Raw genomic sequence first — 18137 nt, forward strand, 5'->3', positions numbered from 1 at the left:
TGCGGTGGGGGCGCCATGGAGGTGGGGCTGAGGTTTCGCGGCTCGGGAGAAGGGAGCTTCCCGGGGAGAAGGTGATTTGGTGCCCACGAGGTATGAATGGGGGCGGGCGAGGGAAATTGGGAGGGGAGTGGAACCATGTCTTACGGATGCATTTGTCTAAAATGTGAGGGGGAGTTACAGTTCTACCCTTGCCTATAGGCTTCTCGGCTTGGGTCTGTGTATTGAGGGTCGGGGATAGTAGAGTAACTTTGCTTCTGTGGGCGGGAGCGACTTCGGGTGAGGAGGGCATGTTTTGAACTATAGTGGGCGCGAGCGATTTCGGGCGAGGAGAGTGTGTTTTGAAATAGTGGGCGCGAGCTATTTAGGGCGAGGAGAGCGTGTTTTGCCGACCATGGTTTATGAATTATTCGGCACATGTCATTTCGGCCGAGGAGAAGGCGCGCTTGGATGAAGTTACGAACCTACCCTCGATGTACAATGGGCCAATTGATGTGTGTCCCACATAGGACGGTAATTTCGCGTCTCCCATTTATTTGCTCGGGCGAATTCCACTGAGCAGAGAGGATGTTTAATGGTTCGTTCAAATTTTGGGAGAATGAGCATCCACGTCTACCTTACCAAGTCGATTCGGATCAAATTTTGAAATATTAGCTTGCCACTTCTTTTTTAGATGGAGAGATGATGCTCGGGAGTAATGTGTTTTTACATGCTCGTTGCTAGCGATTTACTATATGACAAATAGTTGACCCACTCAAAAACGGGAATCAAACCCAAAATGAAATATCTTGATTCAATGAAATAGCTCGTTCAGTAGGTCAAAATAGTGAACTAAATCCAAAATTGAACACCTCAATCGAGTAGCATGTTGTACAGTATTATAGTACTCCATGAACATGTTGAAAGTCAAATTAATGAACTTGTTTGATATACGCATATATCCGTTCATGTGTGGATTGCGGACAACATGTTCTCCAATTTAAATATTTGAATGCAAATTTATATCGAAACATGGTTTATATCATTCTTTGATGCATAAAATGCGACCTCCCCCTCTCCCGGACTCCTGTTCTCTCTCTCTCTCTCTCTCTCTCGCCGACAATCTTCAATTCTGTCGCACGCATCCGACACAAAAACCTTGTTCATCCCTCTCCCTTTCTCTCCATCTCTCTCTCTCTCTTTGTGTGTGTGTGGGGGTCTTTCTAGTTCGCATGCATATATACACCATCTATAGGTCTCTCTCGCACACTATGTATGATACTCTAGCTAGTCCAAGCTAGATATCTTGGGTGCACTCGTCGTACGCACACAGATTCCTTGGCTCTTTGCCTATAACTCTCTCACGCACCACTATATCGTCTCGGAGCTCTTCCCCCCTCTCTCAAACTCTCCATCCACCTGGGTCACACATACACATGCATATCTCACTCGCACTCGATAGGCCCATCTAAAACTCTATCTCTCCCCTTCGTTCTCTCTCCATCTCACACGCGCACACACACAATCTCATGCCCATCTAGCCAAGTATGATGGTCTCTCACTCAATTGTAGGCACACGCAGTCCCCCCTATATATATGACTAGATAATCTTAGTCTCCATCACAAACATGTGCACGGTCTATCTCTATTTCTCTCGGGGCATCTTTCTATCGCGCACGCACTCCCTCGATCTCCCACCCATATAGTCCCCTCACGATCTCGACGGGATCTCTCTATCACAAACACACCCTCTCTCCCTCCCCATGCGTCCATGCCATCCATGTGTCCCTCTCGACCTTTGTTCCTTGTTGGCCACACCTCTATTGGACATGTGCTACAGGGGTGTCTCTCTCCGTTGCAAACAATCACACACTAGCTATCTTCGTGTATCTCCTCGCCTCGCTTTTCCATCTCGGAGATGCATGCATGATATGTTCGCATAAGAAACAAAAAAACACACTCTCTCTAATTTATCATTTGTTGTCACTTTATCTTTCACACACATACTCTTTTTGCACACTTACTCATTCTCCTTCACACGTACTTGATCTGTCTCGACTGAGACACTCTCCTCGGTCCATAGCATATAGATTTATTGAAAAGTCAAACATCACAAAGTTTGACCATGTACGTGGAGAAAAAGAATTACATCTAGTATGGCAAACATATACCATTAGATTCACCATGAGATGTAGTTTTGTATGATGTATCTTTGGTATTGTAGATATAAATAACATTTGTGTAAACCTGATCAAAGTTTCCAAAGTTTGACTTCTAAAAAATTTACATGCACTGCATTATCGAGCAAATGGAATATCTCTTTCCCCCTCTCAGCTATCTGACGCACCACTCAGCCTTATCAGGGCTCCTCAATCTCTCTCAAACTTTATTGGTCAGTTTGGTTCGTGACCTGACCCTCATGCCTTGATGGTCGGTACTGCCTGGTGTGGACGTGAGATGTAAAATATTTTTGCCTGGACAGGCTTGTGTGGTGCTGAAGCATTTGGTTCATGCCTGGGCCAGGCAAAGCATCAACGTCCCATCAATCAATCCATGCATCAATTATTTAATGCTAATATCCATCCATGTTGCTGTTAGCCTCGTGGCCACACTACCAGGCACGACCAGGTGTTCGAAATCGGTCGCCTGGGCCAGGCTACTTGCAGTGTCTGGAGTTCAGCCAGGCTAATTCAAGTGCAAGGGAACCCAGGCCAGGCGGGCTTTCTTTTTCACAGGGTAGCAACCAAACAGGCATGCATGATATCCAGCCACAACCCCAGGCTAGGCAAAAGATGCTCAGGACCAAACTAGCCTTATATCTCCCTGGTTCACACATACACATGTCTCGCTCGCGCTATACATATAGACCCATCCAACACTCTCCACCCTTGTTCTCTCTCCATGTGACACGCACCCCCCTAAGTACCATAATCCCCCAATCCATCATAGGCGCAAGCATTCCCCCCTCCTAAGTATGATTATCTCTTACTAGCCATCAGGAACACACGTATTGTCTCCTTCCATCCATACGTCTATCTCGATATCTCTCAGGGCATCTTCTATCGCGCACACACCTTGTCACTCGATCTCCCACCCATGTAGTCCCATCACGATCTCTAGGGGATCTCTCTATGACAAACATACACACTCTCCTCTCCATGTCTGCATTTTCTCCATACGGCTCTCTCGACCTCTCTCCCTTGTTTGTCAGACCCCTCTTGGCCACGTGCTAGGGGTCTTGCTCTCTCGGTTCCAAACAACCACACACTATCTCCTCACCTTGCCTCCGTTGTCGAAGATGCATGTGTGATATGTTTGCATAAGACACGCACGCTTTTTCTCTACTTTTATCGTGTGTTGTCCATGTCTCTTTCACACACGCACACACACTTTTTTCACTCACTCACTCACTCTCTCTCTCTCTCTCTCTCTTGTTATGGACTCTGTCACGTCCATAAGCATATGGATGTTTTGAAAAGTCAAACCTCAGAAATGTTTGACCAGGTATATGTGGAGAAAAACATTTACATCTGGAATGATCATTAGATTCATCACAACGTGTACTTACTTCATACTATCATTTATCTTTGGTATGGTAGATATAAGTAATTTGTTTATAAACTTGGTAAAAGTTTCAAAAGTTTGACTTAAAAAAATGTTGGAACTACATTATCTAACGGAGGGAGTAGCTCTTTCTCTCTCTCTCTCTCTGCTATCTCTCACGGGCCTCCCCTCTCACTCGAACTCTCTATACCGATGGATTATACGCTCACTGTGTCAGCGTATAGCTCCATATATTGTTTAGTTGACCGGTCAACCAATCCACATGCTGCCTTGTCAGCTCGTGTTCTATATCTTCGTGTGCTGGCCCATATGGCAGTGGGTGAAAATAAGTAAACTAGAGGCCCATCTGACACGCGGTGAAGTAAACAAAGTTGAAACCACTCGGGGTAGCACCCCGCACGCTAGTAAGTTGAAACCAAATTACGATGACAAGTGTAGTGTTCAAAACTGCATCTACGCACTGCACCGAAAGAAATGTTTTTAGTATTTTTTCTCACGTGATCACCTTCATCGTTTTTATACTGTACTACTATAGTAGCCTAGGCTAGTCATAGTGGAAAGTAACTTAGACTACTCCAGTAACTCTATGGTTACCCTAAGAGCAAGTACTACCTCCGTCCTGGTTTACTCTTCCAATTTTGTAGTATCAAAATTTGACCATAGATTTAACTGACAAAATGTTAATGCATGTCACTAAGAACTATATCGTTGGATTCGTATTTGAACATAATTTAAAATGGTGTAATTTTTAGTGACATACATTGGCATTTTCTTAGGTAAATCTATGGTCAAAATTTTATACTAAATACGAGGTAGTATTACAAAAGTTGGCTATGTAGGCCAAAACATGTGCCAAATTCGCTTGTGATGCATTTGGCACCGATGCCCCTCCATTGCTCACCTGGTGTCCCAATCTGGATCACCTACTTTGCTCCGGTGCCAAATTAACTCACACAATGAAAAAACACTGCGTGGGAGAGAGAGAGGACTAAGGCAATAAAAAAACACTTGTTTGGGAGAGTGAGAGGCTGGTGTAGTTAGTTTGATTGATTTGTTTATACATGTGGGTCTGTGTGCACATCGGTGCCAACTCTCTCACATCACGAGAGTGGTGCCAAAATCTTTTGATTTGACATCGATGCGTGTTATGTGGCATACTTTTGCGAAATATGGCATCGGCCACATAGTGGAAGGCAACAAATGCCCAAGCTCTTCACGTGCTCCTAGTTAAATGAGAGGAAACAGAAAGAGAGAGAGAGAGAGAGTGAGTGAGTGAAAAAATACCACTAGCCAGCCAACCGTATCGTATGAGCGAATGATATTGGTACCTCTTGATGACACAACAATCTTATGCAACCAGCTTCTCTAATATGTTCTCTTCTTTTGCAGATAAAAAAAGACCCGAAAGTGAAAAATGTGCTGCACTATAACAATCTCACCGAATGCCTTGATCTCCATCTTACAGGAATTGATTTGATCGACTACCGAGGCAGCACATCTGAGATTAAATTGGCCAGGTTCTTTGTTCTGGAGGCAAGTGTGCTCAAGGTAATGAGGTTTGGCGTTCTCTGGTGCAACAATGAATGGCGTGCTGATCACCGCAAGCGTCTAAGCCTAAATGAAAAAGTCTCCGCAGAAGCTGAATTTGTTTTTGAAACGTCAACTGGCCAGAGACTCAAAAACTTATTTGCCCATTAGTGACTTGTCAGGGCGGTGGATTTTAGTTTGTATGATAATGCTGCATCCACCTAAAGTAACGAAAGTTCTTATGTATACTTCCTAGTAATTCCCTCTTTGTAGGTGCAGCATTACTCCTAACATTTGTAATATCAGTTTGAAACTTGTAATATTGCCGTGTCCTATTCCTGCGTTTCCAAAATCATGCGAATCAAACAGGTCCTGAGTTGGTGATGATGTTGTGCCTCCCATCTTTCACCAATAGCCGTCGGATCTAGATCTGACGCATACAAACCAAGCTTCTCCATTTTTGCAAAAAGATGCCCGCACTTGTTCCCTATTTACAAACAACTCCTTGTCTCTCACAATCAGCCTCATCTCCTCCCCACCACATCTAGGAGTAGAAGGCCGTGGAAAAATCTGGCGCGATGGCCGCTGCCGGAGCCGTCCACCCCCAATCTTGGTGTTCCGTGCAATGCACGGGCATCTACGCATGGGAAATTATGTCGAACAGGGCTAGTTGTAAGCAGGCTAGCTCTACAGCCATGATGATAGTGTCTCCAGACGGTGAAGCCAACTATGGTATGCCGACACGGCGCCTATACTCAGGTGTCATCTCCGGCGCAGGGTCTTGTCACTTCACTGTGAGGAGCAGCACGTAATAATTTGACCAACGGGTAGTACATTGCTAGTACTCCTACTACTACATTGGTAGTACTACCAGTAGTACTAGTAGCACCACCGTCTGGATTTAGGAGTACTACCACATCCATCTGGATTTTAGTATTTGACTAGCAATATCTAGTAATGCATGTCACCAAAAATGTACTACTCCCTCTGTAAATAAATACATGGTGTTTTATTCCTATCGGCGAGAGAACTTAATGTTTTTTTGCTACTCCTAACTAGAGTACTAATAGGATTACATGCAATGAACTAAACACTGCATGTCATGTTTGGTAGTCTCAAGTCATTGAAAGCATGCACGGCCCACATCTCTCATTGGTTGATATGTCACGAAATAAGAAACAAGGAGGGAGTTAATGCACCGTGCCTAAGTATTTTGGGATTATTTGGTTCTCGTAAGGTGACTTACACAACATTTTTGTTTACATGCATTAACATTTTATTAGTTAAATCAAAGGTCAAAACTTGGCGCAAAATGCAAAGGGGACCAATAAACCAGTAAAGATCAAACTTCTCTCGTTTGGCCCCAACTAGAGGTCCGGTGAGATGACTATACTACACCAGCACGGAGGGGGATGCAGCTTTATTGACTTACAACAACTGCCTTTGGGTGAATGACACGTGGCCCTAGGGGATGGCTGGCCCACCTATCATACAGCCAAAGGCAGGTGCAGTAGAGGGCCGAGGAGTAGTATGAAATACTACGCACCTACGCACGCTAACCAAGGGCTGAGTGATCACTCGAATCACAAGATCAGTTGACTAGAAGCTACGCTAGACCCATGGAGGCGATGAGCGCGAGCATCAGCCGGCTGTGCCAGATGGTCCACGACGTCGGCCTGCGGCCCGGCAACGAGGAACGTCTCCAAGTAGTATTGCTTGAGGCCGCCAGGGCGAGGGGCCGCTTGGAAGACAGCTTCGTCTCCTTGTTCGATGAGGTCCTCGTTGGTTTCCTCGACAAGTTCACCATCGTCAAGAAGCTTGCAGACGACTTTGATGTAAGCCTCCAGCCGACGCGCCCAGGCTCTGCGATGCCCGCCACCCTCGACGGCCACTATGGTAACAACCTCTTCGACGCACTGGTGGCCCTACGACTGCCCGCCGTCGTGCTGGAGAATGTCCACCTCGAGGTCGCGCTCGCCGCGCAGCGCCTGGCACAGCAAGACACCATCGACATAATCACCCACGTCTACATGCAAATCGTCCACAAGGACTACTACATGCAAGAGGAGGATGATAGGACGCTGGCCTTCTTGGAGCGCAGGGCAACCTTGGACGACACTGTTCAGAAGCACGTTGAGCTCGCCGCTGCTCCTCACACGTCGGTTGGTAACCCGGCGCACTAGGGCACGAGGATGTCGTTGAACATTGATGGATCCGTATGTATTTTTATCTTTCTGTCAAATCCATGTAGTAGTATATGATACTACAGTAATTATCTTACCTTTCGCATCAACTTCATAATTTTCGTACGTACTCGATGCATGAACGGCGCCAGAACCAAACTTCTCATTACTCTAGGAAAAATCGTTATTTTCTATCTATCGGTCGCGCCATGGAGTAGAACCAAATTTTACAAGTTATGAGATCAAAAGGAAAAGCCTGCCGTGTTCGCGTCGCACCCCCACACGGTTGGTCTGGCACGCCGCTCAAGAGGGAATGCGTGCGGTGTTGCATTTTCACTTACAAGTGGGACCGCAGTTGAGCAAACCGACTATCGGCAAACCCCCACCCCGCCCACCGCGTGATGGCTGAGAAAACAGGAGGGACAAGAGATGGTTGTAGCACGGACTCCAAGAAAATTGGTGTCGGATGGGACTCGTGTGGGTGGCGTGTGCCGTACTGCTAGACGTGAATGCTAGTTATGGCCCATGCCACCCCACTATATCGAGCCTATATCGAGGTACGTAGAACAAATTTCCTGCAGTCCGTGCTCAGCCCTCCTCTATCTCTCTTCTCAGCCAGCCAGCGGACGCGCGGAGCCCATCATCTGTTTGCTCACATGCAGCCCCACATGTCAGTGAAAACGCAAGAGGACCCACTGAACCTGCACATCTTTCACCTCGACATGCTGGTGATGAAAAACAAATCCAATAAAGATCTTCGGTGGCCACTTTTGGAGTTACTCAAGAGTAGTAAGATCCTATTTACAGTTTAACCCAAGATGCACATCTCGTGGCTTCAACTACCACTCTATTTTCTTTCATGACATGACCTGGATGCTGGATGTCCCACGTGTCGGCAAAAGGAGGAAGAACCCGACCAAATCTTCGGTTTTGCTCTCGGATTAGACTAGTTGTGCTAACTTAAAAATTTTATTGTGTACTCCCTCCGTTCCAAAATACTTGACTTCCATTTGTCCAAAAATGGATGTACCTATATACTAAGACATGTCTAGATACATATATATTTTGACAAATAGAAGGCATGTATTGTGAAACGGAGGGAGTAGAATGGATGCAAGTTTTTGTATTGGGAAGAAGAGTACATCCATATATTGATAGAGCGCAATTTAGTAGATGTTATATCACTTTTAGCTAGCACAGACGCAAGATCGAGCCTCCGCAGATCAACAATGAATGCATCGAGAAGGCACTAATCCAACTTACAGGAGTAGTAAAATGTATTCTTGTGGTTCTTGTTTTCTTTGGTCTTGCTTTTCTAGTCAAAATTATCGTTGGAGTTCGTGCAAAACGGAGGTGCGTTTGGGGTCGTGCGTTGGAGTTGGCCTTACAAGTGGGACCACAGTTAAGGAAATCGACTATCGGCAAACCCCCACCTCGCCCGCCGCGCGATAGCTGAAGTTAGAGAAACGATGAGGTTGAAGAGATTGCTCTAGCACGGACTCCAAGAAATAATATGGTGTCAGATGGATGTCTTGGTGGTGGCGTGTGCCGTACTCCTGGATGTGAATGCTTGTTCTGGCACATGCCACCCTACTACTACTACTACTTACTCCTACTATATAGTACTAGTATCGAGGATTAGAGGTGCTAGTTACGTACAGCGAACACATTAACATATGGCTACAGTAAAAACACCCGCCCGACGCGCGAAACATGTGAAGCTAGTACAAATTTAGAGAAGCGACTCGAAAGCCATTCATAAATTTAGTAAGTTTATCAGATGCATATCATTTTATTACATACAGCAGGTCATCAACCCACATCGACAACGAGGATACATTATAAATACTAAAGTTTTCACCACACAACAAATAACAAGCAATGAAATGAACTTCAACTCAACCATTCCTCGGCATTGGAAATGCTTGCTTTGAACCACAAGTGATTCTATGGGATGGGCCATCGATTGTCAATCTGGAAACCAACGCAGGACTGATCATCCAGGCTGAAGCGGTCTACTATATCAGTACCATGGTAGGGAACAACGCAAATGTCCGAGGTATAGACACAGTTGCTTCTCATAAATGGTACTGTTAACGTTGTGTCAACAGCAATTGGATCGCCTTTCACCATCATAAGATAGTTTTGTCCAAGGAAGAGCCAGTTTTCTCCAAGACTATCAATTCTGTACCAGGGAGAAGGAGTTGGCGCTAGCACACTAGTATCCATCCCGAATACCATGCAACGGGTGTTGGAATAGGTCCGGAGAGCGCGACCATGGGAGACTACACCTGCTTCCTTAGTAGTAACATCATCAGTGGGCTGTATACACACAAGAAGAGGTGATCCATCGGAATTAGTTGCCAGGCACCACTGAGTATATGGGTTCTGCTCGTCCTCATGATCGTGATCATCACCATCGTCATCTCCCCCTTGGTTATAAAAATTTTCAATTATAGGTGGTGGGATGTTCACAGGACCTTGGAAACACAAGAAGAAGGTTAATTAGTAAAGGGAAACTTGCTAACCTACATGCATGTGGATGAAACAATTATAATTACGGTGGAAGACAAACGTACCGAAACTATGAGGATCCCATGCAAAAACAGTGCCACGAGTGGTGGCAGCAAACACAAGGCCCTCGTATTGAATTGCATCACAGTACTCATCCGTGTACAGAAACTGATTTTTGAGCAATATCCATCGAGTCGAACCACGAAGGACGGCAACAAGCTTGTCGAAGATAGCAACAACTTGATAGTTGTTGTAATTCCAAGAGCGGTTGGGAACTCGACAAATTGCTATCTTTCGTAGAAGACAGTCACCATGATCGTATTTGAACATGCGTACAATACCGGTGTGCTCAACCTCTGGGCAGTCTGCTGAGATTTTTGGAAGCAGAATCGGGTCATGAGTGTACACATCCACAAGTTCCCACTCACAGTTGGACCCAATGTAAACAACCCAATATCCATTTGCGCCCGCCCAAGCCTTGCCCTCAAGCGATGGCATCTTAACATCATACGTATCATTATCAAGCGGCATCAACTGGCACAGGGCGAGGCCTCCGTCGTGCCGGCACCAGTCATCAGGGTCACGGCGAAGAAGATAGGGGATCAAACCGCTCCTTGACTCTTGGGTTCTTTGTAATGATGTTATTAGTTGAGTCGAGAATGGGTTTGAACGAACCTGCCATGCTAGCCAAGGTGATGACGTCGCACCGATCAATGAGTTCCTCCACCACGTCATCTTTCAGATCGGGGCAAGAATAACGGGGTCGTTTCCGGCCTGTTCCCTCCATGGAGAAGACGGTCGAACAATGGCAAAAGAAATGGTGAAGGGCTGAAGGAAAATGGAGGAGGGAGAGGAAGAGCGTGCGACAACGGTTCCAAATCGATAGGGAAAGGCGAAGAGTCGGTGGACGGTTGCGAGTTTGCCACGGTTCACAAAGAGGCGCCCCAGCCTACACGTCCGTTCGGAAATACTCCTACTACTCGCCGTCGTCTCACTGATATGTTGGATCGGGACCACATGTCAACGAAACATGGTGTGTAATTTCTCATGCAAAATGCGATCTGGCCGCGTTGGCCCGAGGTGCCGCATTAGTTATCGACCTTTATTTTTTTAATGGCGTGCCGATCAGTTTTGAAGCACGACTAACTGGTACTGTATGCAGAGAAAATAAACTACTCTACCACTACTCCACCTCCAGTACTAGTAGTATAAAAAAGATATATAGGCTGGAGCTTGAGCGCTTTCTTGCTAAGGGCTGCCCACTTGCTTCTCACACTACCACCCTCTCTCCAGATCTAAAAAAGACGGCCCCTCTCTCCCTCCTCACCGGTGGTCATAGATCCGTCGGGGAAGAAAAGGACGTGCAGCGTTGACACACTCGTCATCGGTGAGCGAGGTCATGCACAGACGACAAGGCCGTCCTCTTAGACCTAGCGCCCGCGCGGGATGGCCTCCGTCCCCAAGCTTGTTGTCGTAGTGTGTGCGGAGGACGACGACCACGAGCGAAGCCACTTCCCGCCGACCCTCAGGTATGCTACCTCTTTTCGAACCATAACCTTGTTCTATTGCCCCATTTGCCACATCGTTGCATGTGGATCTTTTTCCACTCCACCATCTTCCCAATTTGCTATCCTCTGCTCTGCTGGTCACGCAGACGAAAACCATAATTTGCACTATTAAAGGAAACCCTACTTCATGCAGACTAATCCATGTCTGGGTTGAATAAGGAAAGGAAGGGAGACTATACTGTCCAAGAGAGTAGGCATCGAACCCGCATCTAGGTTGAAAAGGGGAAAATCAGTAGCTAAGGAACGAGTCTCGTATATCTTTGTTGAAGAAGGGTAGAAAGGCATGACAACGCAATAGAGAATGACCAGGTCGATCGGTTTGTTGTCCTCGCATAGGAAAAAGGTGGCTAAAGAGAACAAAAATGGGACGTAATCCACATATGCTGCCTGGATATTTGTTGCTCTGGGCAACCATACCTCCCTCACCACTCTGCGTCCGTGGAGGTACATCGTACTGGTGCGCCCACTGTCCGAATGGGCCTCCCATGCTCTTATTGCCACTTTTTTTGCTGTTAGTATAACGCCAGTAGTCAAGTCAAGCAATGCTACTGCTAAAGTGATGCCACATTTAACTAATGCCACTCTCAGTCTAATGCCACCTATAAATTTAAGCAATGCTAATGTCATTGGATTATTTCAGTGTTAGCTGTTGATTGTGGATGTATTAAAGATTTTTCATCTAAGGCATTCTAATGCTGTTGCATAGCCAGTATACCAACGATGAAACTTGTTAGTACCTTCAGATTTTTGCACTGTTAATGCTTATAGATTACATACCTCACTTTCATGAGATAAGTTAATTTTTTGAACAGTGTCACCAAAATGCCAAGGCGCTGATGTCATTTTATTTTGGTTAAACTGCACAGACAATTATGAAGACAAGAGGAAAGGTTAAGAGTGGGCACCTCCTCCGGCTGTTCTCTTGAGGAGGTCTATATGTTTGTCTCTAATGCATGTCGACTACATACCTGACATCATGATGTAATGTTAAGTCATTTCCTTTTGTACAGTGTCACTGAATTGTCAAGGCAGTGATGGCATTTTATTTTAGTAGCACTCACAAAATTTTCTTAAAAGAAGAGGAAAGGTCAAGAATGGCTCACTTTTCCATAAAAAATTATGTATGCCTTCCTGACATCAGCCGCTGTTGCTTTATTTATTCCTTCAAACAGGTGGTTAGAAATAGTCTTGCTACCTTTTCCCATTAAGAAATTGGAATGCTTATATTTGTGAGTCTATGCTTCAACTAGTGCCACTTTTAGAGTAATCACACTTTCAATATCTATGCAAACAGGGATGCTCGATTTTAGTGGAACTGCACAAAAAGTCCAACTGGTTCAGCATTAGGAGCATGTTTTTTTCCAAACCTTTATATCCAATTGGTGGCACTATGAGCTGTTCATTACGAAGATACATGGTTTTCTACTATCTTGCTACTCTTTTTGTACTGTCATTAGATAGTAATACTAGTGGTTTGCATGTGAATTTGTTGGCAGGGTGGACCTACATTGGAGGTGCAGGACAAGATTCATTGGTTGGATGCTCAATTTCGGTTGTATCGATTTCACCTCTTCCATCACTGGGAACATGGATATCCTTGGTCTCATGAAGAATAGGCGCTATATTTCTGCTCTGAACCAGCAAATCAATTCAGTATGAAATTGTCCAGGGCAAAACATAACTGTATCAGATTGTCCAGTGCAGAACATAACAGATGCTAAGCGGAACAGACATGTTTAAACCAAAAATACAAGGTGTGGTATATGTTTACTAGCTGCTTGATATTTGTGCAGACAGAGATGTCTGCCCGTTGCTATTTGGCAAACAAACAAAGTGCCCGCAATTTTGGTTGAACCGCACAAGAGAATAGTACAGTCACTGCATGCAGTGCCATTTGAAAATAGACACAGAAATTTTGGATAGTCACTTCATGGACTTCAGAAAAGTAGTACTGTACTATTTATTGGCCAACACTAGGTGTTTCATTGCTTTGGTCTGATTATACAATGGGCATCATTTTGCCTAAGTTGAAGTTTGTATTCCGAAAATAGTCTCGCCGTGTGATCGAGAGAAGACCAAATCATATTGCAGTTGATGTTCCTCCATCATGTGTGGTTCATTCTCATGGTTCCAGCTGTTGGTGAAACCACTTACGTTTGCAAGAGGAATTGTAGACTTCACAAACAAATTTGTCTTTCAGTCTGTACTGAATGTTGGCCAAGAGAAGCATCCATGTTAGTAGGAAGAACAGATGTTTTTTCTAGATCTTTGCTTTTGGAGCTACATATTTGTATATGATCTGTGAATCATTGAGATGCATTAACATGTTGATCTTATGTATGGGAATCGTACTAGTTAGTTTTAGTTGCGACGCAAGATCCGAAGTGGCTGATCTTTGCTTTTGGAGCTACATATTTGTATATGATCTGTGAATCATTGAGATGCATTAACAGTTACTTATTTCTGTTTGCTCAGTGTTTACATGTTACTGATCGATCACTAGCTAGCCTACAAATGCGCTCCTGGCAGTTTTATTTGCGACGCAAGATGCGAAGTGGCCGTTTTTTGAATAAAATGCCTACCTCTGAAGAAACTGACAGGCTACACTATCGATCCTACACGGATAAAAATGCCTACCTCTGAAGAAATTGACAAGCTACACTATCGATCCTACACGGATAAATAGCGGATCACGCACGTAGTACCTCCTTTCCGGTTTGCAGGGCTCAATTCAAGAAACGACCTACTCGATCCTACACGAATAAATAGCGGATCACGCACCTCCTTTCCGGTTTGCAGGGCTTAATTCAAACCTCTCACCAACCAAGGTACTCCCTCCGTCCGAGATTTATTAGTCCCGTGAGCAAAGCAGCAAGACCAAGGCATGGCAATAATTAACGGCATGCAGAAGTTTAAGCCTAATTAATTCTAGCGATTTAAGTGGCTGCATGCATGCCCTCGGCTGTGATTCGTTGCATGCTGCTTCGCGTACTGCCTGCGAGCGATTCTGAGTGCCTGCATGCAGCCGGCCGTAATTAAGGCAGCTAACTGATGCAAAAAAAGATACGCTTTAAATTCGTGGAATCATTATTGACAAGGAGGGAGATGATTCGAGTGCACTCGTTTGACCGCCATGCCGGCGTGCGACCCAGACGGGACGGGACGGCACAGTCATAATTTCAGTTTCTCTAGTTTTCCACGGCAAGCTGGCGCGCTAAGCCATTATGCATGGAATTCCAATGACCGTCGCGCTACCTTCCGCCTATAAGTACTGTTTCCCGGCCTTCTCAGGTGCCACCGTGACCCAACTTGCCATATCCTCATAAGCCCCCACCGGCCCGACATCGCTCGCCACGTCTGCCATGCCCCCGCCCGTCCGCGGTAGGCGACGCCGGAGGCGGTCACCGCCGGAACTAGTGTTCGGGTTTTCACCGGAAGGCAGACGGAGGGAGGAGGCATTCTATCCGTCTTTAGATGGCAATGCGGAGATCGAGGAGTTGTTGGAGCACGACCGCATGGCGGAGGAGCAGGAGTTGTTGGAGCGCGACCGCCTAGCGGAGGAGCAGTGTATCGCCGATTTGCGCCCGGCAAATAGCCCTGGAGGCTGGCGCCCAGCAAATAGCCCTGGAGGCTGTCGGGCACGCACGCGTTCGCGACACCGATTTTTACTACCAGCTCGTCAAGTGGGTTTCCCGCTTGGAAGCCGAAGCTTCGGTGGACCACGCCAGCATGGAAAGGGCCAACACGCGCAAGCAACGCGCCCTATCGCACCTCTGGCAAGTCCGAGGCGAGGGGGAGGACGCTGGTGCCGGCGTTTAGCAGGGACAGCAGATGGCGGCCAGCATCGTCTAGTTAGCTAAGAGTAAGTTAGTACTTGTACGCTACTAGAGTGTTAGTGGGAGTAGATAGTTAACTTGGCTATGATGGTTGTCAACATGGAAGTTTAGTACTCTATATGTGGATCAGACCTGATACTTTGCTCTGAATGTTGAACTTTCCATTTAAACGTATGGAATGGGCTGTTATTTTTTTAAATGGGTTGTATTTGTCCTCGATGGTTTAGAGGCTGACTTGTGGGCCTAGCAAGTTGACGCATACACAATCAGGAGATGATTGTACGTGGAGAGGATGACAGCAGGGACCCGCCAAGGTCATGGCAGTACGCAAGCAAGTGCCTCCTTATTCCAAGCCAATAAAAAATGGCTCCTCCTAGTGGATTTCTTACATCTGGGTCCCATGCCATTGTAACGTAGTCAATAAACGAGAGAATTGCACAACGAGCGGCTGACACCAGGGACCCAGCAGCTCGCCCAGTTATTTTTGTTTTGGGTTAATTTGATAAATGCCACTCCAAATCTGGTGTATCCGAGAAATGCCACTGCAATTTCTAAACTTTGAAAAATGCCATTTCATGCCATTTCTAGTGGCATTTGTCAAAGTCTGGAGTGGCATTTTTCAAAGTTTGCAATCTGCAGTGGCGTTTTTCAAAGTTTGCAAAAATTGCAATGGCATTTTTCAAAGTTCGGAAATTGCAGTGGCATTTTTATGAATCACCATAATTGGAGTGGCATTTATCTAATTTGTTTTTGAGGCGGAATCAGGGTGTCAACTGGGCTATGCGGGACACTCTGGCCTGTCTAGACAGCCTTTTCTTTTATGTTTACCACAGACCAGCCCAGTAGTTTTTTTTCTTTTTGAAAATGGCTAGCCCAGTTCTTTTGTGATTTGTCAAGTAAGTCGCTTTATCAGGCCTGTTGGGCTACAAATCTTTCAAGACGAGGAGAGATTCATTCGGTTGGCCGAGAAAATGGCCTATCAGTAATGAGAAATGGGTTGTACATTTTTAAAACACATCAAACCGGCAATTATTTTCAAATATCTTTTTCTCATTTTGAGATTTTAAATTGCATTGATTTTTATGCGTGGACAATTTATTAGATTTTATATTGATATAAATTTATTTTTAAAATCAGTCTGAATGTGACTCGAAATTTCGGGATTAAAACAGTTCAGACCGCACCGACATATGCAAAATTTCGTATAATTTTTTAATCGTGGCCACAATATGGGCTGTAATGCTAACATAAAGAATATGGGCTCCAAAAAAATCCGTAAGAATTAGCAAATGGGCTGTAAATTATTTGAAATAATGGCAGATTGGCTGTATGATGTTTTCCACAGATTTGAGGCTTTCCACAGATGGCCTGTATACTATTGGATGTCCATCCAACGGCCGTCGTGCTTCTTCAATCTCTCCTCTTCCTGCTCCAGCCGGTCAAACAAGCGCCGGCGGGACTGCCTGCTCCCTCCTCCCTGCGGCCGGCTGTGCTGCCACGCAGGCCTCACCGCCCCAACGTACTCCCATCGCTGGCCTATCCATCCCTCTACTCACCCACACCTGCTGTTATTCTCCGGCGACGGCAGACGAACCAGTAAACCCTCGTACAGTCGTACTCCCCTCCACATGGGAAACAAAAACAACGGCCGAGTCTTCCCTGCCTCCGTGTCATTCCCTTCCTAGGACTCGCCGTCGTCCACCGCCCTGGTGCTCTCAGTGTGGCGTGGTCACCGTGGTCAACGACCGACATGCATCTGAAGTGGACTGTACATGGAGAGGCTGACAGCTGGGTCCATGGCTGCACGCAAGGAAATGCCTCCTTATTACGCGCAAAATAATGATTTCCTCCACCTGACATCTGGGACCCACCGAAACGGCCTCTGTATTTTGCAAAAAAAGCGTTACCGCCGCTGACAGCTCGGACCCACCAGCTATATCTTCGCACGCAAGGAAGTGCCTCCTTATTACGCACAAAAAAATGAATACTCCCCCTGCTAGCTGGGACCTAGTATAGTGGGCCTACTAAGTTTACGGGGACGAAGGGCTTTGTCAACTTAGTCAATATGCACAATTCTAGCTCGACTAACCGTACGATGTCCATCCAACGGCCGTAGTGCTTTTTCAACCTCTGGTCTTCTTGCTCCAGCCGCCCAAAGCAGCATCGGTCGTGCCGCCTGCTCCTGCCTCCTATGGCCAGCTATGCTGCCGCGGAGGCCTCACCGCCCCCATACTACTCCCATCGCTGGCCAGGCCATCCCTCCACTCCACTCACCCACACCCCCTGTTATTCTGCGGCGACGACAGCGCAGCCGAACCAGTGAACCCTCGTACTCCTCTCCGTGTGGGCATCCACTGCTGCGTCTTCCCTGGCTCCGCGTCGTCCCCTTCCTATGCCTCGCCGTCGTCCACCGCCGTGGTGCTGTCGGCGCGGCGTGGTCAATGTGGTCAACGATCGAATTCCATCGGAAGAATACTGTACATGGAGAGGCTCACAGCTGGGTCCACAGCAGCCACAAGGAAGTGCCTCCTTATTACGCGGAAAATAATTATTCCTCCACCTGACAGCAGGGACCCACCGGACGCCCACTAGTATATCATGAAAAAAACGTTTTCCCCTGACTGCTGGGACCCACCCGATGGGCCACTGTATTTCGTGAAAAAAATGTTCCCCTACTGTCATCTCGGACTCACCGGAAGTGCCTCCTTATTACGCACAAAAAAATGAATACCCCCTGCTAGCTGGGACCCACCTTGGTGGGAGGCTGACTTGTGGGCCTACTAAGTTGACGGGGACAGAGGGCTTTGTCAACTTAGTCAATACGCACGATTCTAGCTCCAGTGACCGTACGATGCCCATCCAACTCCCGTAGTGCTTCTTCAACCTCTGGTCTTCTTGCTCCAGCCGCCCAAACCAGCGTCGGTCGTGCCTCGTGCTCCTGCCTCCCGTGGCCGGCTGCGATGCGGCGG

This window comes from Triticum urartu, chromosome 2A (assembly GCF_056163025.1).
Source record: "Triticum urartu cultivar PI428250 chromosome 2A, HENAU_Tu73, whole genome shotgun sequence".
In the NCBI taxonomy this organism is placed as follows: domain Eukaryota; kingdom Viridiplantae; phylum Streptophyta; class Magnoliopsida; order Poales; family Poaceae; genus Triticum; species Triticum urartu.